This window comes from Erpetoichthys calabaricus, chromosome 10 (genome assembly GCF_900747795.2).
Source record: "Erpetoichthys calabaricus chromosome 10, fErpCal1.3, whole genome shotgun sequence".
NCBI classification, from domain to species: Eukaryota; Metazoa; Chordata; class Cladistia; order Polypteriformes; family Polypteridae; genus Erpetoichthys; species Erpetoichthys calabaricus.
The window spans coordinates 94,202,266-94,225,396 of NC_041403.2; the positions used below are offsets into that span (position 1 = coordinate 94,202,266).

The 23,131-nt window shown below is 37.4% G+C and overlaps 1 protein-coding gene across 1 annotated transcript in view; it reads left to right on the top strand.

Moving 5' to 3' along the window:
• Positions 1-23,131, top strand: part of sulf2b (sulfatase 2b) — a 368,243-nt gene that overhangs the window by 133,705 nt on the left and 211,407 nt on the right. The window lies entirely within an intron of this gene.

The following is a 23,131-nucleotide window of genomic DNA, read 5'->3' on the forward strand; positions in this document are numbered from 1 at the left end:
ACCCAAAGTGGTATAAAGCATACTTGGGAGCGAAAACTGCAGATCAGGGTAAAACAGACAAGATACGCATAACATTGTGCACACAGGTTCAAAACAGGCAGCACAATATTTCCTTCATAATGAAAATATTGCTGTACAGTACATTTTATAAAAACTGTTATGGAATAGACACAACGATAGTGAAAAAAATGAAAGCTGGAGTTACTGTATGTTCTTGAGATATCACTCTGACCCCAGCTTTAGAATGACTGTGATCTAAGGACTCACTTGGAAACCCACAGGAAAAACAGACAAGTACAAATACTAAATTCAGAGAATGCCAAGTATTATACACATAAAAGAATAGTTTCGTGTAGTTCCCAGTTTCAAAATATATACAGAAGCATGGGTAACCCTAGGTGGAGCATATAATAAATAGGAACCATATATGAAATGTACTGTATAAAAAAGGGTGGAGCAGCAGACTCGTTTTTATGAGGAGTTTGCATTTCTTTATTGTGGGAAGTGACACATCCTTTACATGTTCTGCAACTCTGTAATGGCCAGTGTAATTTTCTATCCTGTGGTATACTGAGCTGGTAACATCACTTCAAAAGAGGCCCACCGAATCAATAAGCTAATTAAAAGCACAAGCTCAGTTATAGGACATAATCTGGACCTCCTGAAGGTAGTAGCAAAGGAGAGAATGAAAACAAATCTAAGTGACATTATGAACAATACTGCACATCCTCTCTCTGACACACTAACACTGGGGACAACAAATTATTTAGCGGAAGTGTGTCAAGAAACACGAATGGGGCTCCTTTATAGCAACTACAGTACGTCTGCATAATCCTTCACTGTGACTGTTCTTATCATTAGCCCTGAAGCTTTCTTCTTTTTTTGTAATTCTTTGAGGGGGTTGTTGTTTGTTTTAATAGTTCCTAGTACAAAGTACCATCTATCTATCTATCTATCTATCTATCTATCTATCTATCTATCTATCTATCTATCTATCTATCTATCTATCTATCTATCTATCTATCTATCTATCTATCTATCTATCTATCTATCTATCTATCTATCTATCTATCTATCTATCTGTCCATTACAGGGTAGAGGTGCTCAGCCACGGTTACAATAACTATTAGCCACTCTAAATACTGGAGATAAAAACCAGGTTCCACTGAGTGATTTACAAGAGTCTACTGTAACTACTGAGCTTTAATTCAGAGTGGGACCTGTTTCTGTGGTTAAGCAACTACATCAAAATAACTAGTCATATAAAAAATACCCATCTGTCACAACATAAATGAAAGAGGTGTTTATTCTATTGTGCATATAACTGGAAATGGCAACACCAGTTTGTTCCCTTGAAAGATGAAAGATAAATGTGCATTGTTGCTCTGCTTTTCTGAAAAAGGAAGGGAGAGCAAATCTGCAATGAATTGCATTGGCACATTCTTCCTCTCACACCTACACATTACCTGAATGCTAATGGGCTTCAGCGTTCATACACTGACTGTGTGAACTTTAGACTGTGAATAATAATGAGAAAAGTGGGAACATGGAAATTTTCAAGCTCATGGTATGATTTGTAGTCCAGTGTGCCTCAAGCATGTTTTCTATGCAGACTGCACTAGTATCAAGGGAATAATAGGTGCTGAGAGCCATCACCCAAGTCCACATCTGAGGCAAGTTTGGCTCACTCATCATTTGCTTCTGGCTGTAGTTAAATAATCTTTTTCACTCTAATTCACATGAACTTACTTCATCTTATAGTGAACATAATAATAAATTCTTCTAAACTCAATTTTAGGAACTCCCCTGCATGTTTATTTTGAAGCCTAATAAATTGCCATCATTTATCACATTATCCCAAATACCCGATACCCTTTTTAATGTTATGTAGAAAGATTAATTCTATGTAAAATCATTCATCTTTCAGAAACTATACGAAAGGGAAAAAAATTGTGTTTTAATTTCTAAGACTATGGGGATATATGAGAGAAAATGAAAAGGTAAAGGCAACTTACACTTTAATACCGGTAACTGTGAGCAGATGAACATTCCTGCAGGTCAATGCACTTCTTTTATTGTTCCACTAACTTATTCAGTCCTTGGGAGAAGAAGCTTTCTGGCTGCTCCCAAATCTGAGTCTGCATCGTTTCCTTAACCTCATCATCAGAGGTGAACCTATGACCACGCAGAGCTTCTTCAAGTGGAGCGAATTTGTGATAGTAACATCGTGCTAGATCATGGATATAAGGGGGATGTGGAACACATTAGAACAGCAGCTGTTGCATTGCCTCCACCACTGTGGCCACTGCATGGGGACGTATGTTATCATGGAGCAGCACTCCTCTTCTTTTGCTGTGAATTGCATGTTTCAGTTTCTCTCTAAGCATAACACAGCACCTTGCACTGGTCACCGATTGTCCATGTTCCTAAAAATGTGCCAGAATAGGACCCTTTTTGTCCCAAAAGATGGTTATCATGATTTTCTTGGAGGAGCACTGTCATTTGAATTTCTCCTTTGCGTGCTTTGTCTTGCTTTCTAGCTCACAGTGATTGACCCAATTCTCATCTCAAATGACAATATACTCCAAAACACTTTTCTTCATAACATTTCAGGAATTGGGTTGCAACCCCCCATGCGCTGTTGCTTGTGTAAATCAGTAAACTGTTTGGTTACCCATGTTTTGCAAACTTTATGGTACCCCAAGTCATCATCCATTATAGTATATGCAGATCCATAGCTGATATATAAATGTGCAGCATTAGCATATAAAGCAATCTGTCTTCTCTGATGAAGGTCTTTGCCATGTTAATGTAGCCTTGAATGCACAATGCTGATGGTCGACCAGGTCGTGCTTTGTTGGTTACACTTTTTCTTCCCATTTTAAACTTTTCTACCCATTCATAAACTTTTCGTTGAGTCATGCTGTTTTAACTTCCATACTGAGTCAACATCCTTTGATGGATTTCAACAGGTTTCACTCCCTCTGCCCAAAGAAATCTTACTATGGTGCGTTGTTCATCATATTCATTTGACCTTGGTTTCAACAAAACTAATGTCAGAACGCTGCGCTGTGCATGTTTAATCTACCCATAAGCCTTTGTGAAACTATTGTATCACATCAGTTTTTATCCATTGTGATAGCACGTAATTTTCAAATTGCCTTTAGTTTACACTACACATTAAAATACTGCAACTCTATTTTGGCTTGGCATATTTGCATATCCAATTAGATAGTAATGTTAACTTCTTTTAGTTGCTCATTTAAAGGTGCATTCAGAAGGTGAATGCTGTGTAGCATTGTCTATGCTTTACTGGTGTTGTTAGGCAGATTTGTTGTTTCGGGTGTCTTGATTACTGAAATCTGCATCTCCTTTGGCTCTTTGGCAGCTCTCTTAACGGCAGTTTACTTCAAATGCATATTCGGCTGTTCATATTTTCATGAATAAACTGTAGTTGCAAGTTCTTTCAGCCTTACATTGACTCCTACACTGTCATTGTAACTGAACAACAGAGAGCACACACCTGTAACAATGTTTCATTCACATTTACTACTTGTCCACTGATGTTTTCGAATGCCAATGTCTATTCTGATGTTACAGAGCATTAGAATGGGGAAGAAAGGTGATTTAAGTGACTTTGAACATGGCATGGTTGTTTGTACCAGACAGGCTGGTCTGAGTATTTCAGAAACTGCTGATCTACTGGGATTTTCACGCACAACCATCTCTAGGGTTTACAGAGAATGGTCCAAAAAAGGGAAAATATCCAATGAGTGGCAGTTCTCTTTGAAAATGCCTTGTTCATGCCAGAGGACAGAGGCCAGACTGGTTTGAGCTGACAGAAAGGCAACCACTCGTTACAACTGAGGTATGCAGAAGAGCACCTCTGAACGCACAACACGTTGAACCTTAAAGCAAATGTGCTATAACAGCAGGAAACCACACTGTCAGATAAGAACAGGAAGCTGGGGCTACAATTTGTACAGGCTCACCAAAATTGGACAATAAAAAAATTAAACAAACTTTGCCTGGTCTGATTAGTCTCAATTTCTGCTGTGACATTCAGATGGTATGATCAGAATTTGGCATCAACAACATGAAAGCATGGATCCATCCTACCTTGTATCAACAGTTCAGGCTGGTGGTAATGGTGTGGGGGAATATTTTCTTGGCACCTTAGTACCAACTGAGCATCGTTTAAATGTCACAGCCTACCTGAGTATTGTTGCTGACCATGTACATGCCTTTATGACTGCATTTTACCCATCTTCTGATGGCTACTACAATCAGGGTAAAGATCCATGGCACAAAGCTCAAAGCATCTCAAACTGGTTTCTTGAACATGACAATGAGTTCACTGTACTCAAATGGCCTCCACAGTCTCCAGATCTCAATTCAATAGAGCACCTTTCGTATATGGTGGAACCGGAGATTTGCGTCATGGATGTGCAGCCGACAAATCTGCAGCAGCTGTGTGATTCTATCATGTCACTTTGGACCAAAATGCATAAGGAATGTTTTCAGCACATTGTTGAATCTATTCCAAAAAGAATTAAGGCAGTTCCGAAGGCAAAAGGGGGTCCAACCCAGTACTAGTAAGGATGTACCTAATACAGTGGCTGGTGAGTGTAATTGTTTCTACCCAATTTTAAGCCAAATTCACTCATGGTTGTTTCCATACATATATAGTATGTTGCATGTCTGGCTCCAGTAAGACTAGTTATAGCTGAGCAAGGATCTTCCTGTGTTTTTTTTATTTTTGCTCAAGAGATTTTGCTGACTGGAGTTTTTGTTTTCCTCTCCTCCACATAAATACGGACAGATGTTGCAGAGCTCTATTTATGCTAGTCCACTTCCTGTCCGTTTAAACAAATCCGTAACTTTATGTTTATTAATTATGTAATTGGAAATTTGTAAAGTTTGTATATGTATTGACCTGTGTCCTTGTCACAGTGTTCTACACCTGCACTCAATCAACAGCGATATATAAAAATAAACAGAATTGAGTTCAACTGAATTAAATGTAACTAGAAACGTCAACAACTATAACAAAATGAAAGTTCACATCACCATGATTCTGAATCCGTAAATTAGTTAAAACCAAAAAAATCCAAAGGTGAAATGTTCAGGAGACAATAAGCTTACAAAACTATGGAAAGAGGGAGAACACAAAAAGAGGAACTGAAGAACACAGCTAGAAGTTAGCCAATGGCACAGCAATGTAGCTGTGGCAGCAAGTGGTTTATATAGGATTCTCAGGTAATTCCTGATTGCCTTAAATTATTCATTTTAAGGCATTTATTAATAGTAATATAATACTGAACATTTATTCCCAGTGTAAACTCTTAAATAAATTGTTATTTTACATTACAGTTTATATATGTTAATAAGCAGAGCAAATTATATAGGTAAAGATATTTTGTGCTGTTAAAAGCAGCTGTTTACTAAACATTTAGCTCTAATTATGTGATGATGGTGACAAGAATGATATTACTACTATGGCATGCATTGTGTGTGTGCATATTGCTCTGCCTGTGCAGACAAATTAAAGTTTGGTGTTATCTTAAAAAAAGACAAAACTAATATTACTAATGATTCTACAGTATTAACATGCGGGTAGTATTATACATACTGTACCACTTTGAATAAAAGGTGTTAATACATGGAGAAACAAAGCTTATCTCTCTATTATATTAAAAAAGTTTCCTATTGTGTCCACATTATTCAGCCGTGATCACTCCCTTCCACACCACTTACCCAATCATTACTCCTACTGCACACATCATCTTTCCGTACCACCCTGTGACACTCACAGTGCTAACTCGCCCTTCAATGCAGTCGGTTACAATGGTAAGACAGAAAAACAAACCATCTATTCAAGAACATCAAATTTTAGATTGCAATATAAAAAGAGCAGCAAGAGCTGATGATGAATGTTGAAAAAAAGAAAATGAACAAAATAGAGCTGCTTATAAGAACAAGAACAAAGAGAATTGTCCAATAAACAATAAAGAGAAAAATATTCGAACAATATGCGAACAGAAATCCAAAAAAGAATAATGTTTATAGAATATTGTTTTTGACAAGGCGTTGTAATTTCATTTTTTATTTACTTTTTATTAGATTTTATTATGCTTTACTTTTTTACTTCTACTTTTACTTTTTTACTTTTTACTACATTTTATTGATATTTAAAATAGTTGTAATGAAATACTCAAGTAAATGATTTTGTATCTATATTAACTAAGTACCAAACAGTATTCCTCCCGCAACCCAGATACTCTTCTATATACCATCTCTTTAAATCCAATCAATTTCTCTAATGCAGGAGTGGCCCGACGCCCTTTGAGTGGCTCAGGCGCGAGATATTGGGAGCTCGGCGCCCGTCCCCGATGATTGGCAAGCAAAGAGAGCAGTGGGCAGAGCCCCCTAGTATTATTAATTAATAAATGACTCTGTACAGGCTGGTTTAATTTCTGGACACTTCATATGTGAATTACATAAAAAAACCTAACAAATGAAAAAATGTGAAGTTTTGAGGGGCCGTCCCAGACTATGGGGCCCTAAGCTGTAGTACATTTATCTTATGCAATTGGTAGCATAATTCATTAGTCTCTGGTTCTGTTTGTGATTAACAACCTTTCTCATAAAATTTTCCCTTAGCAAGCTTCCATTTGTGTCCCTGGGTTCTTATTGACTACAACATATCTGTCATGTCACAGATTAATCTCTCTTTGCTAAAATTAAAAGATTTTCAACCACTTAATGTTGCTTCACAGCTTATACATCACGATCCCGGAATCATAACATCCTTATAGCCTTCATAATTCTTTCTGTATATTGTCTGGATGTAGTTCATCCTTCCTACATGTAATACCCTGAAGTCTGCACAGACCAAACCTGACAAAAGCAACCTAAATCATTCTGTTTTCTTCTGAGCGCAAATAGACACACATGCACTCACAAAGACGGATTTTCATGGATGTGGATTTATAATGTTAAGCTTGGCTGCTGTGCAGTTAAGTTGACAGATAGAAAATGATGTGTATGGAGAAAAACTGCTATTTTAGAAATTTGTAATAGATTTTCAACTTCTTCTTCTTTCTGCTGCTCCCGTTAGGGGTCACCACAGTGGATCATCTTCTTCCATATCTTTCTTTCCTCTGCATCTTGTTCTGTTACACCCATCACCTGCATGTCCTTTCTCACCACATCCATAAATCTTCTCTTAGGCCTTCCTCTTTTCCTCTTGTCTGGCAGCTCTATCCTTAATATCCTTCTCCCAATATACTCAGCATCTCTCCTCTGCACATGTCCAAACCAACGCAATCTCTCCTCTCTGACTTTGTCTCCCAACCGTCCAACTTGAGCTGATCCTCTAATGTACTCATTTCTAATCCTGTCCATCCTCGTCACACCCAATGCAAATCTTAGCATCTTTAACTCTGCCACGTCCAGCTCTGTCTCCTGCTTTCTGGTCAGTGCCACTGTCGCCAATCCATATAACATAGCTGGTCTCACTACCGTCCTATAGACCTTCCCTTTCATTCTTGCTGATACCCGTCTGTCACAAATCACTCCTGACACTCTTCTCAACCCATTCCACCCTGCCTGCACTCTCTTTTTCACCTCTTCCACAATCCCCATTACTCTGTAATAAATTTGTAATAGATTTTAAAATATAGAAATATCAGATAACTAGTGATGACCAAACAGCCAAATTTTATTTTGCATACAGTTTCACAAATTTGATAATAAAAGTTCTTTTGCATTTCATTTTGCAATTGTGAAATGTGAAACTCAATAAAAAAATGTTTGAGGGTAGAACACAAGGAATATTGCTCCCTACATGTTTGGCAATACCTTGCTGTAAATTTCTCATAAAAGGTGCCAGATGAGAATAAATTGTGTGTGGGGGGATATGTTTTGTAATTGGAACATGGCTAAAAAATAGTTTTTCTGTCTCTGTTAACCAGTTTCATGCTTTGGCACGTTAAGCATGCACAGATTCACCAGGAAAAAAACAGCATGTGATAGCCCTGTGCTGCTCAAATGATTGATTATGGATAAGTTAAAACTATGGGGGCAAAACTCAGCTTTTCATTACCGTATTTACCCGTGTAACACGCGCACATTTTTTCCCGAAAATTAGCATTAGAAAATCAGGTGTGTGTCATACACGAGGAAATTTTTTTCTGTAATGTTTACTTCTTCTGCTTGGGCTCTCTCGCTCGCTCTCTCTCTTGTTCACTCGCGCACGCTCTCTCTCTCTCTCTCTTGCTCGTTCACTCGCGCTTTCTCTCTCTCTCTTGCTCGTTCACTCTTGCTTTCACTCTCTCTCTTGCTCGTTCGCTCGTGGTCTCTCTCTCTCTCTCTCTCTCGCTCGCTCACTCGCGCTTTCTCTCTCACTCACTCGCGCTTTCTCTCTCTCTCACTCTTGCTCATTCGCTCGCGCATGCTCTCTCCCTCTTTCGCTGGCTCGCTTGCTCACGCTTTCTCTCTCTCTCTCTTGCTCGCTCGCTCACACTCTCTCTCTCTCTCTCTCACACTCGCTCTCGCGCTCTCTCTCTCTCTCGCTCGCTCGCTCGTGCGCCCTCTCTGTCTCTCTTGCTCATTCGCTCACGCGCGCTCTCTCCCTCTCTTGCTTACTCGCTCGCTCGCTGTTTCGTCATGCAACAAAGACAGAAGGGCATTTCGCAGAAAACGTGCCCTAAACTCTTCCTATACAATCACAACGCACGTCGTACACAGGGAAAATTTTTTTCGTGATTTTCTTTGTAAAAATTAGGGTGCACATCTTACACGAGGGCACGTGGTACACAAGTAAATACGGTAACTTTCACATTATTGGATTTTTTTAATGTTCTTATCAAGAGTTATTAAAAAGAACCAGAATATCCAGCAGTGATACCTAAGGAACAGCACTTCTAAAATCACCTAATGCTTACATTTATATTTACTCATGACTGACACTTTTATCCAAGAGGACTTACAGCGTCTGTAATACAATATGGCTACATTTCTTGTTTTTCCAGTTGGAGCACAGGCAGGTCAAATAGTGTCAATGGTATTTAATAAATACATTAATAATTAGCCTATATTTAATTTGAAGTATTTACCCACTTAGTTTAACAGATGAATTATACATGCTGGCTTAGTACAGAATAAAGACTAAATAATGTTTTGTACTAATCTGTATGAAATGCTGTTAGGGCAGTGCCACAAGGTAAACATATTAAAATACAACTAGTCACTTCTTTCCTTCCAACATATGCTTGGAGTTTAGGAAGGATTCTTCTGTATCCATCTCAGTAATTCTCCATTCAAGGTACAAGCAAACATGGGCTGTGTCCTTTTAATTAAATCTGCTTTTTGAGCCACTCCACAGGAGTCATCTAAACACCTCATTATGAAGATGTTAGTCTACAGGGGTCAAAAGGAAACATCTTTTTCAGCCTATTGGTATATGCTGAACAATGAAAAGGAAAGTCCTAAAATGTATTGAATTTTATCTTGTTAATTTTGTAAGAGTGAATATATCAATAATTTGAAACAGCTATGTCTTACCTTCAGAAAAGGACTATGATATTGAAGTTGCCAGTTTTGCACTTCTGCTAAGATTTCAAACAAATCTGAACTATCGTATAATGGACATCAGCAGAAAGTGAAAGTTATTTCAGTAAACGAAACCTTGTACTTCCAACATTTAATTTTTCATCTGTTTTCAAGCAGAGGAAAACACGGCAGTCATTTTATTGCTTTCTCACTTCAAGCTTTGAATTAATTTTGAATAATAAACATCAGGCTGGTAAAATGCAAATGCCATTGTTTTGACGGATGTGCTGGGCAAGTCCTATTTCCTGTCATTTTCACAGCTTGCATCAGAAATTAAAGTTGAACGTGTCACCCGCTAGGTTATTAACAAGCTCTGCCACTTGCTTGGTACACAGGAAACCAAAAGAGAAAATAGATAGCAATGGGGGGGGTGGGGGATGCTTTGTTGGTTAGGCTGCATGGCAATGGCTGTTGTCTTTTCAGTACAAAAGTACAAGTCATGCAGAAACAGTCAGAGGCCATTGGAACTAAAAACTTACCATGTGGATCTCATGGAAGGCTTGAAAAATCACATCTGACATACAGTTAGGCCTCTAAAACATTTGCAAGAGTCAAAGCATGACTTCCAAGTTAATTTGTGTTCAAAGTAAAACAAAGATTAACTTCTATTTTGTTATAGTAAAGTACAGAGAGCCTGCAGTAAAATAAACCAATCTTAGTATAATGTAAACCATTTACTAGGTGGTTGTTTCTCAGAGTGACTTCTGCACGTCTGGGTTCTCCTCCATCTCTTTATGTTACTGTTTTTGTCTGCTTCATCAGAACTACCGATTGATAAGACATGCGTTGCTACAGAAAACGTCCTGTAACCAGAGTGTTCCGTTTAGTAATGCTGATCTAACCTCTTATACAGTATGGTAGGCCTAGTGGATGTCATTGAACTACTTCTTCTAGTCATTCTAGATTTTTTTGTCAAAAGTGAAGGATTTGTCTTCAGAAATTGCAATCTCCTGAATGACTTGCTTATAGAGCTTATGAGATGTTGAACATCCTTCTTGATGGCTGCTTTTTTAAAGAGTTAGCTACAGAAGGATAGAATGAGGTTAACAACTTCCAACACTTCTTTCAAGGTGGTGATTGCTGGGGGCTAAGTTACAGTATTTAACCAGAAACATCTCAGTAGAGGATTTTTGTTTTCAGAAGTTTGAAAGTTAATCTTAGGCATTTGCAAGCATCAAACAAATGGATTCCTAGTACTCTTGAATTCTATTACAGTGTGGGTAAAAATTGTACTACCATTAGTGATCTTAGTCAGTTTTGCTTTGTCTTAAGGGGTTGAATGTTCAAAAGCTTTTAGTCAAGCGGGCATTGTATCTTGACGCCAGTGGGAGAGTAGTTAGAAATGACACAGAGATAAATTGTGAAAGTATAAGCAACCAGAAAAGGTTGTCCTCAGCCGGAAAAGGGTGGAGTGCCCTCTCAGGGTTGGTAGCGAGATCCTGCCCCAAGTGGAGGAGTTCAAGTATCTCGGGGTCTTGTTCACGAGTGAGGGAAGAATGGAGCGTGAGATTGACAGGCGGATCGGTGCGGCATCCGCAGTAATGCGGGCGCTGCATCGGTCTGTCGTGGTGAAAAAGGAGCTGAGCCGCAAGGCGAAGCTCTCAATTTACCAGTCGATCTATGTTCCTACCCTCACCTATGGTCATGAGCTATGGGTAGTGACCGAAAGAACGAGATCGCGAATACAAGCGGCTGAAATGAGTTTCCTCCGCAGGGTGTCTGGGCTTTCCCTTAAAGATAGGGTGAGAAGCTCAGTCATCCGGGAGGCGCTCAGAGTAGAGCCGCTGCTCCTCCGCATCGAGAGGAGTCAGATGAGGTGGCTCGGGCATCTGATCAGGATGCCTCCTGGACGCCTCCCTGGTGAGGTGTTCCGGGCACGTCTAACCGGGAGGAGGCCCCGGGGAAGACCCAGGACACGTTGGAGGGACGATGTCTCTCGACTGGCCTGGGAACGCCTTGGGATTCTCCCGGAAGAGCTAGAAGAAGTGGCCGGGGAGAGGGAAGTCTGGGCATCTCTGCTCAAGCTGCTGCCCCCGCGACCCGACCTCGGATAAGCGGGAGACAATGTATGGATGGATGGATGGATGGATGGATGGATGGATGGAAGTATAAGCAACCATTGAATCCTTTTTGAATGTGTTCATATTGTTAAGGGATCCATTGCATAGAGCAGTTGTAGACTTGCTAGTCTAAATCTAGGCATTATCTTCAAGAAGGCCTCCCAGCTGATGGAGCAAAGACTTTTGTCAGGGCAATGAAGTCCATGAATTGCTTTTACTGGTGCTCTAGAAATTTTCTTGGACCTTCTGGATTAATAATATCATATCAGCAGTGCCTCGTAATGGTCTGAATGCACAGTTGGCCTCAGGAAGTTGGCCTGGAGAGAAGGTGATAAAGGAGCACATGGAAGAGGACATGAATTTTTCCAGGTGGAGAAGACCAATGTGATGCCACTGTAGTTTTTACACTCCAAATTACTGTGCTTACAGATGTGCTGTATTACTGGAAACAGAAAAAATGTTAATAAAATTTGCTAAAAAGAGACAAACCCTGTATTTTTTAAATCTAACATTTTCTAACAAATGAAATCTTTCACTTTAGACTTCCAGAATAATAGCAGATCTTAATTGCTAACTTGTTATATTTAGGGAAGGAAATAGACTGTTAGTGGTGGGAGTGAAGTTGAGGTAGGAATGTCTAGGGAAGAGTGATATCTAAAAGGGAGAGCAATTTTTCTCTTTCAAATAAATTCAGTCTAATGTGTTTTATTAAAACAATCAATGAAATACAACACAATTTAAGAATTAAAACAAGGGATGCAAGAGAATGATTTCAGCCCAGCATGCTACATGCTTTTTCCTTTATCATAGGCTCGGTGGTTTGATTATTTTCACTAGAAAATGTGCAGAGCACTTCACTCTGCCAAAAGTACTGACTGTCTAAAATCTAGCAGGGCTTGTCTTTTTTGACAACTGTCACTCAAAAGGAGGATGTTTAATTAAGTATGTGCTGTTTAAGCATATGGTGGTATTGTTATTCTTCTCCTCCGTCATTGCTACACTGTGATGAGGTGGAGAGCGACACTCTGTCAATCATTCTTCAAGGTTTATTGCAGAGACAGCCACATGCAAATAATATAAAGCTGTAATAAATTTTAAAAAATGCCACATTTTACATGTGTTAGAAGTCTGAGAAGTGACATTTTATGGTTACCTCCTGTCTGCATAACTATCTTCTTTATAGTCATCCACCTTCAGGAAGGAGCGTGGCACAATAAACACCATAGCGATACACTTGTGTGTTCATCAAGTAATTTACAGAACATCTCCTTCTCATATTGTGTGCTTTTTTATTTAGGTGTGGACTGCAGGTTCTTCAGACACACTCCTGTTTTAACAGCATACACTTGCTGATTCTGGAATCTAAGCATTTGATTTCTCTTCTGCATGCTTTTAGGCTTTGAATTCCAATTAAGATAGCAGCGAGAGCCATGAAAGCTAGATATGAATGTTTAAAGCAGGTACTGAAGAACTCGGTAATTGCTAAAACCTGTATATGAAGACTTGTAGGCATAGAGAGATGCAAACAGGAGACAAACGTTTCTCCTGGGAATTGTAGTTGGAAACATTGTGTTAATGTAGTTATACTGAACTATGAAACTGGAAATAATTTCAATGAAGTTTTTGTATTTAACACTGGTACTAAAGTTTTGTCCTGGAAGACAATGAAATTCTGTTTAAAGGCTGTCTAAGCAAGAACAATAGAATACAAAATATAGGAAAGCTACAACTTTTGTTTTACAGTAAGGATTTCGTTTTCTCAGAGATAATTCTGAAGATATCGAAATAATAGTGATTGCTTACATTTTTGGTGACCTAACAGTTTAGGGCCAGCGTTTCAGCACATCAGGATTAAATCTGTATCATTGACTAATAAGGAGCACATTATGAAAATCAAAAATATTTGAGTCCTGAATGTTGGAGATTAGATCATTTTTGAGATTAAGCTTTGACTCTTTGAAGTTTTGTTTGGTTGAGGTCAGTGGCCTAGACATCCTCAAGGACTAGAATTGGTATTACTAGGGCTAAACTGACAACTCAATGGCCGTCATGAACTAGATGTATATGCCCGTGGAAAGTATAATAATCTAATAGCTGGTTGGACTGTGTTTCAGCATGAAGCGTTGGCACTTATTGCTGTTCTCAGCTGACAAGCCTTCTGTGGGGACTTTGCATGTTACTCATATTTGTGTTGATTTTCTTATTGGGCTGGTAGGGAAAATAAGGAACACCATTATGGTTGTCTACCAAGTTAGAGTGCATCACATACATCCCTAGTTCCTTAATTCCACTCATTAATGCCCGGACATACTCTGTTTTTTGTGATCTTGTACTGGAAAAAGGTGGCTCAAAAATGGATAGATGAACAGATCAAACAGATTGAACAGATTGTGTGGTCCCCAAAAATGAACTCTGTAAGCTTCCTTTTAAATGCTCAGCTTATGAAGATGAAGCCATATAGTTGCATACATTATTTCAATGTCATTAACATCTGCCCTGGAGTTAATGTACTGTACAAATAAGATATCTTCAAAACAGAATACCACTCTAAGACCCTGAAAGATTTGATTTAAGTCATTGTCTCCTGAAGAAGGTGATGAAAGAGAACAATATCATTTTCATATCTGCATATCATTCACACATTTGAACAAATGTGTCTCTTTTTTTACTACTTCCCAATACTGAGCCCTTGTATGTATTTTTAGTTTGTGACATGCCACTCAAAAAAATCAAAACCCAGGTATGCCATAAATTGACAAAATGTAATTTTTTAATGATTACCATTACTCTCATCCTGTTCCTCTTTACACTTTTCTCTATGCTTCTTCTTTGCTGTCTTCACTAGTTGCCCATTGCTGTTATGACCCATAACCTTGATGCAAAGATTTGCTTATCGCTACAATAAAAGGAATCTGTATTCTTCCTTTTTGTGGAATGAACTTCCTCTTACCATCAGAACTGTTCCATGTCTACTGACCCTGAGAAGTTGCTTAAAGTTTTACTTTTCATATGACAAACTAGGACCACTGAAGTTTTCTATCACTCAGCTCTACTTTGTAAAAGCTTTTCCAACAGCTCTCAGTTTACTTTGCTCCATTGTTGCCTATTCCTTGTGTTGTTTTCTGGAGTTCTAAAGGTCTTGTAGTGCAACAGAGATTGTTATTCTAAGTTGACTGTTGACTTTGTATCCCTCTCCAATCACTAGCACATATTATATACATCCTGATTTCTTAGGACATTTTCATAAAGGCATCTGTTAAATAACTATACTTATAATAGCTCTTCTGCTGGTAGAATGGAACAGAAAGATTAGGTGGTCTGAGTGATCTTCATTCATGTACATTTTCCAGAAAATGTTATCTTTAATAACTGGGTCTTTCAATCATTTACAGAATATACAATATGCTAGTGTAACCCCCGAAGCAAATAAACTTGAAGATTAAAGACAGCTGAACCAGTTGTGTGCTTTAAAAAGAGTGGGGCAGATGACTGCAGCCAGAATAGCTCTAGGCTAATTCTGCTACTTAAATAAATACTTCATTAAAATCAAACATAAATCCCACAGCTTCCTATCTTCTGACAAAAAAAGCTCTTTATTAAATATTCCTTCTTTGAAAGTTGTCAAGAGTTTGTCAATAAAGTTATAATCTTTTGTTACATATTGCTTAGGCTTTACAATGGGACACACTCATCTTGGAAGATTGAAATAAGAGGAGCTTTTTATCACACAGCTTGTGCTTTGAGTGCACCAGTTAAAATAAATGTGCCTACACTTCAGATGTATGAAATCAGTAAATCTTTCATCCTATCTCAATGAAACATTGTACACCTGGGACTCCATGTCCAGTGGTGTGTGAGGGGCCCTTACTGTGTGGTATGTCGTCTGTACCCTATCCAGAACATGATGATGCATCTCCACTGTGTGTTCCAGGGTCCAGCATGAGTCAGAAATTGTGGAAAGAACCTCAAATGTGTGTTCTGTACATTTTACCCTGACCAATGGACACACAATGCATGTCCTGTAGACGAGGATGAATAGAACCTCCACTGTCAGTTCCATGGACCGTTCCCTTATCTGAACATTAAAAGGAGCCTGCAATTTTTGTTCTTGGTAGAATTTATGTTGTTCTGAACTGTGCAAATAGTTGACACAGTGTGTTTTATCTGAACATCAAAACATGTCAACTCAGTGTTCATTGTTTCCAGGTCTTCTCAATGTACCAAAAAATCTAATTTTGGCAGAGAGACTGCTTTCCCAGTTGTAGACATAAGACACGTTTTCTAAATCAACTCTAGCCAGCACTTTATCATAAGATATTTTTAAATTCTGAAACCGCCATGCCTTCTGCCAGAGACATTTATCCTTGTCAGTTTCCATGTTAACATCACCTAGATGCAATTAAAATAGATTCTTTTTCCCAATCAACTAAGAACCAACTGTATTTTCCTCTTTAACTATATTATCTATTTCAATCTCAAACTCTGTCAATGTAAATCTGATGATGTAGAGTTGCACTTTGATAGAGTTAAGAATGAAAATTACTTTGGAATGTGATTAAATACAAAAGTTACCCCTTGTGTGCAATTAGTTTGTCACTAGAAACCCAAAGTCATTCGCGTCTTATCTTGGTCACTTTCAATTTATGGCACTGAAATCAAGAAAAGTTGCTTTCCTGACATGCTTTCATTATGTTGGACTTAGTGAATGTATGTAGACAATATTTTCCTACATAGACAGCAGGTCATTACTAATGAATAATAATATTTTGACCTCAGAGGACATTAAATAGTGGTATTGAATGTAATCATTTATTAAAACATAAATGAGCGTTCTACAATCGTGGAATCCTTTTTTTGCCTCGCCACTGTTCTCTATTGACTGGTGCCTCTACTTTCTGAACACAGCCCAGGAGACTCCTTGTCACCCATTCTTATTGTCAATACCTACTCATCTCCTTATATACTCTAAGTCTTTGTTCTTTATATTATTTTATCTGAGGTGAATTACTATCAGCTGTCAGACACACTAGGAGCGTGAATGTTTTTCTGTACTGTCAGATCAGTCTGGTTACCTACCTGACATTCGCAGAAGGTCTTTCTCTTTCATTGTCTAATGTGGGCTTTCATTACGTAGATGGCAGCTTTGGTGAGGATTGTATTCTGTTACTTCTCAAATATTTTGTCATAAAGTACAATACCAGCTATCCTTCATTGCATTGCTTTTAGTGATATTGTTTTGCCAAGGAGCAAAGCTCACAAGCAGTTTTATGTAATTGGGTAAAAATGTAGTCACCCTGTGGGCATTTTGCAGAGATATGTTATAAGTTAGTGTTGTTGTTCTTCAACCATTTTCTGAAGATGGCATAGGTGGCTATCACAGGTATACAATTATAGAATGTTACCACCAAGTAACAGGTTACAGAATTAAACATTCTAATCACTTTGTTGTCCTTGGTTCACATACTTCTAGGTTAAGAATGAGTTTTATTTATGCTTCTGTTTCCATTTTGTTTTTCTGAGTGTCACTGAGCAGGCTGTGCTGAGGAAGTGGACATTATTGCTGAGCATATTTGTGCATAACCCAAATACAGTACCATATTTAAAAGTGAGCTCCACATGATGACCTTTCTTAATTTTGTTTAAAGGAAATGTAAATACTGTATTAAAAAAAGAAAATTTTTGAGGCAATAATTAAAATCAAATAATTTTAGTTAATTGACCAAGAACTATTGTCTTGCTCTTTAGGTTTTGATTAACTATTTTTGCTATTTTGTTTTCTGGTCCTTGCCTGTATTTGACTGTAAGCTTGTATACTAACTATAAACTCTGTTATTCACAAGTAAATAATGCCAAGTTAGCTTGCTCTGTTTTCATAGACAGATGCAGTAAAGATGTTGTTAGAGTTATGCTGTCCTTTGGGCATTTTCTAAAGTTGTTTTGTTCAGATGCTAGTATCCTATTGACATTTCTTTAAAAGTTACATGAGCTAGTCACCACACCAGGTACTTCATGGATAGAGAATAAAGGTGTCCATTAGGCATTTACATAAACATCGACTCTATATAACTGGGATGCTATTCTCAGCTCTGAAAATATGGTAACATTCTCCAGAAATGTCTTAAAGATGTTATTTACAACCTTTCTAAAATTGCGTGGTGCTGTTAACACTTGGACAAGAAACCTTGTAATGTTCCCATGATGCATTTTATGGTGACAGCTTGTGTCAGTGGTAGGCTTGATTTGTGTTTTTTAAAGGTCACACTATACAGTTTCTGTTTGATTGTGTGGTCTTTGCCATACGTTTGTGTTGGGGAAATCAACTTTGAGCATCCATCTTAGTCCATTTGAAATATGCATGATCACTTGTAGAGAGCTGGTTTATTTAACCTTGCATATATTAGTTTTCAGTTTGGAATCTCCGATTCAAATTAATTTCAATGCATTTTTATATAGTGCTATTTTCATTTAGAAGTTCAGAGTACTATACATATTAATTTAAGTTAAACAGCAAATGATATTTGCAAAAACACAAAGACTCCATGCTAAACAAAACGGAATAGGCACATAAGTACATTATGTATTTAAATGAATCATATAGCCAAAAGTCCAGAGAGCCCTGCCCATTATATGCCTACAGTGCGGAGTAAATGATGATACGGATTTTACACTCAACATTACAGTGCATGCAGCAGAGTGATATGTTGTCTGCATTGTCGTGTTTGACATTATTAGCACACAACACTCAAAATTACATAAGCATAAAAAAATCCGGTGGCAGGCAAAAAAAAAAAAAAAAAGAACTCCGGTGCCCTCAAACCATGATGCACTTTTTCCATTTCTATTAGAAGTGTTTTTGCTATTTCTTATATAGTAGATTATTACCTACTATATGTTCTACTATACTATATGCCATCTTTCACTGGAACACTTTGAAAACCCAAATAGTGTGGCGTTTATTGTCTCAATTACTTTTGTGTGACCTTTGTTTAACTGTTGATACTTCTGGATGCTTTGAATCAGAATTTCAATGCTGCCTTACATGGCCATTTACTGTATATATCAATGTTCTATTTAATTTTTACCTTTAAATCTTTTAGTAGCATAAACTTTACATGCCTTTTAATTGAGCAAATTTCTGAGGTCTTTGCTTTGTTATACAAACAGAGTCATAGCTGATGTTAATTCTTTGTAGTGAGAAGTAAAAGATACCCTATGATCTTCATACATTTCTGATGCACATACACACACACATGTCAGTGGTGTTTTGATTGCATTCCTGGGTATTTTGCAGATTTTATTTTCCATGTTTGTGTACTGGTGCTCATGCCTTTGTTATAATCCTGCCTGTTCAACATGCATTTCAATACAGGTATGGGCAAAAACTACCAGCCTCACCTGCCTGAGGCAGCCTGGTCCCAAACTGAAAAGGTAGGCTTATGGCCTGCATAGGCTGAAAAGTGCGCAAAGGCTTTAAAAATCACAAATATTCAAATGCAGATAAGGAAACATCATTTGAAAAATTCTGCATCAAGAAAACCAAACAAAATTTCTTTAATATTTAAATATTTATTGGTACAGCTCAAAAAAGATTGCACAAAAAAGTAAATCAAGAAGGTTTACCTAAAAGGCAAATGAAGTGAACAAATCTAAAAACAGCAACCAGAGGCAGCATCTTAATTCAAGAGCAATATCAAAATATCTAAAGTCAGAGAAAAGCACAACTGGAAAGACAGAAACAAACCTCAGTGCTGAAGTAGCCATATTAAATGCTGCTTCACCTTAAATACTGCTGGGGTTTGGGTGGTCTGCACCTACAGCATTAGGTGGCTGCACCCCCTGAGGCGCCACATAAAGTGGAAAGGGCAAAAAAAACAGAAAACTAATACATAGTGTATATTAGAGCATAAGAAAGAAATACAAAATAATCAAAAAACAAAATTATATTTAGTAGATAAAACAGAAATGATGAAAATATAAACATAATCAGTAACAGAAAACCCCAAATAATATTTAAAAAACAAAAAATCACTACACATAAAACTGTGACATCCATCATGTGTTTGTAAAGTTAAACTTAAGGACACAGATGGAGTTACTGTACAACGCTGTGGTAAGCATCATTTTATATAAAGGAAGGTTGAAAACTAAACGTTCTGTTAAGTCTTTTCATATGCAAGGGAGTTGTTTACCATTTGTGGTGTGTATTTGAGAAAATAAACTGAAAACAATCCAGCAACCAAAGGAAAGGTCATTGTTTATTTTGCTAGTCTGCTAGGAGCTAAAAAGAAAAAGAAAAGTCTAATGTTCATTTTTAGTGTTTTGGTTTTGGCTCTGGTTTTGATTGTTATTGGCCCTTTCTTTACACAGTTTTGCCTTGTGAAGAGTTTCATAACATTTGCCACTCGATAGCTTTTTCAAAATTTTGTAAAGTGAAACATTCTTTGGATATTTCTGATGTGCTACATTGTGACAGCATGAACTGTATGTATGTGGCAAATAATACCTCAGAAAATGATTATCCAGTACAGAAGAGCTAATAAGATTCTTACATATCCCACTGTCGTGTTTGTTAGTTAGCTCTGGGAATGCCCATTGATGCTTAGTCCATGGATGTAGTTTTAAAGCATTATACAAAAGTATTGCCTGCACTATATGTACTGCAGTTGTAATGTGTGTACTTCAGTGGGTGTGCACACTCGAAAATTCACTTATTTTTATGTATCCAGCTAGACAATCCATAATTAAATAACTCCTGTCAGGTGAATGTCAGGCACAGAGTGACCTGCAATACATAACTGCATGCGAGACCAAGAGTGTGAGTGTGTTGGCTCAACATAGGAAACGGCTCTGTTTTTGGAAAAATTGGGACTTTGAGAGCAGGAAGCTAAAAAATTAGTATGGAGACCAAAGGCTGTCACTAATTAATTAAGAGAACACTGTGAGGTGCGTTATGTATTTTAAACAAAAAACATGAAAATCATATAAAGCAAAAAAAAAAGCCAGGAACTTGAGTATATAGTGCATTAAGAATAAGCAACAACATTAAAGGCTCTCTTAACATCGCTCTAAGTTGGCAGTGAAATTTAGGAGTGTGGGCAGCTACTGATAATCAACTGATGAATCCACTTGGTGAAGCATAATGAAATAGGTAAGGGCACTGCACCTGTGCAACAATAAATGTTTTGTATAATATGTGATTTTTAATGTGGATGTATTTCTAAAGAGCTGATTTTAATAAAGGAAAAAAGATCTGGAGATACAGTATAAGTAATGCTCCCCATTCACTGCTCAGCCATTTCATGACCAAAGTATTACAAATGGCAAGACCACAGAAAAGTAAAATAACCTTTAAGAGATTTTAAACTGTCATTCTAAACAGCACAGTATTAATTGTACCATAAGCATATTTGTCTGTCTTTTGATCAAACCAAAGAAGAAAATAATTCTGCTGTTTGTTTTGCCTACACTAAAGGGCTGAATCCCCCAAAGAATACTGTTATCTGTCCATTACTGGAAAAAAGTTTTTACCACTAAAGAAAAAAAATAATTAAAAACTTTTGCAAGGAATATTCAAAACTGAAATTCATATTGACCACTGGGGTATATACTTTAAATGTACTGTATATATAGTAAAAAGTGCAGTAGATGATAGATAGATAGATAGATAGATAGATAGATAGATAGATAGATAGATAGATAGATAGATAGATAGATAGATAGATAGATAGATAGATAGATAGATAGATAGATAGATAGATAGATAGATAGATAGATAGATGAAGATAAAAACAAGACAAAAAAAAAACTCCTGGCCTTCCTCCTTGGTGTTCGTATTTATTTTAGATCAATTTCCAGAACCTTAGGCCTGAGACCACACTGCTCTTCCTCCCATTTAATGTAATGATATTTCTCTCACTTAATACATTTTATTTCCATGCTAGGTTCAGAGCTAACTGTTTAGTGTGCTAGAGTTATTTTATTCGTATTTTCCTGTTAGGCAATAGTGCACACAGTGTAAAAACTGTGCAAAAATAGGTTATTGGTAACGTTAGTTGACAAGCCCTAAATGTGACCTCTTAAGTGGTCTTCCTAGCAACTAGGTCCCTGAGAAGTACATTTCGGAGTGAGGATAACTGCTATAGAAACTATAGGTGTGATGGTCAGCGTGGGTGGAATGCCGGGTTAAACTGCTCAAACTATTCAGGCTTTCGAGCAAGTGACCTTTGATGTCTTGTCTGAATTAAATCATTTAGAAAGCAGCGCAGCTGAAATCTTTTCTTTTCCGCACTTTCAATGAAGCATGAAATAGGAACCAGAGAAGATCAACAGCGTGAAGAGGTGAGATTTGGCGGGGCTCCAGCACTGGCTGCATTGGAACCTCAATGAGTTTTTCTAGTGTTTTTTTTTTTACCAATATTTAAGAAAAATTCTCTTACAGTTTGTCTTGAATAATTTTTACAATTTATAATTTTTATTTTTTTAAAACATTATATTTTCTTTACTGCCTCATCGCTACTGTTTTAACATTTTTCAAATGCAAAGTATGAACTACCAGATATCTACAATGCTGTTTTTGTTACTCTTTAGGTTATTTTTATATGTCAAATTACCACAACACCTCTGTTGTATAGAAATATTTTGTGTTTAATTTATAAAATGCTTTGTGATAGCATTCAGTATGCAATAATAAGAGTTGATGAGGATGATGGAGATAATGATGCAGTAGTTTTCTGCTAATTGATTCTATTAATAGCAGCAACTAAGAAAGGCAATGTTTTTTACACCCCACAATTGATCTGTTTGTAATGATTGTTTGAAAAAAAATACTCCACCAGTTCAAGCAAATACATTTCTACAAGTCTGAAGCATAGAAGTGGTGACTGCTATTTTTAGCAAGCACATCTGCAATATTGGCTGTTTTGATCTGTTAGAGATATTTAGTACTGTGCAGTTAAATATCGTATGTTTCCCTTAGGTCAATAGACAGCTGGGAAATTCAGCCTAATGCACCAGTCTTCAGTCCTTTCTTTTATATATTATAACATGTGGGTCAGAGGTGAATACAACAGCAGGACTATTATTATTACTTATGCTGTATGCAATAGATACTCTTACACAAAGTATAATAAAATCGGTAAAGAAAACAAACACAAAAATGCCCAGCATGGGCTGGGTGAACATTAGGTGATGTATCATAATCTTTAAGTATAAATGAAATAAACTAGCTGTCATTCCATTTCTGCCACACCTCGCACTTCTTGCTCTCACATAGTCTCCCACCACAGCTCACATCATAAATGTAAGATTAACAACATCTGCCTGGAAGATACCATTTATAATCAGCCTTGGGTCACTTCTGATATTTCTGCAGTCAGCAGTTGACCTTGGAAGTCCCAAAATATCACAATATGCTGCCTTCTTATTGCACTGCTGGCCGCCATTTAAAGGGCCAGTCA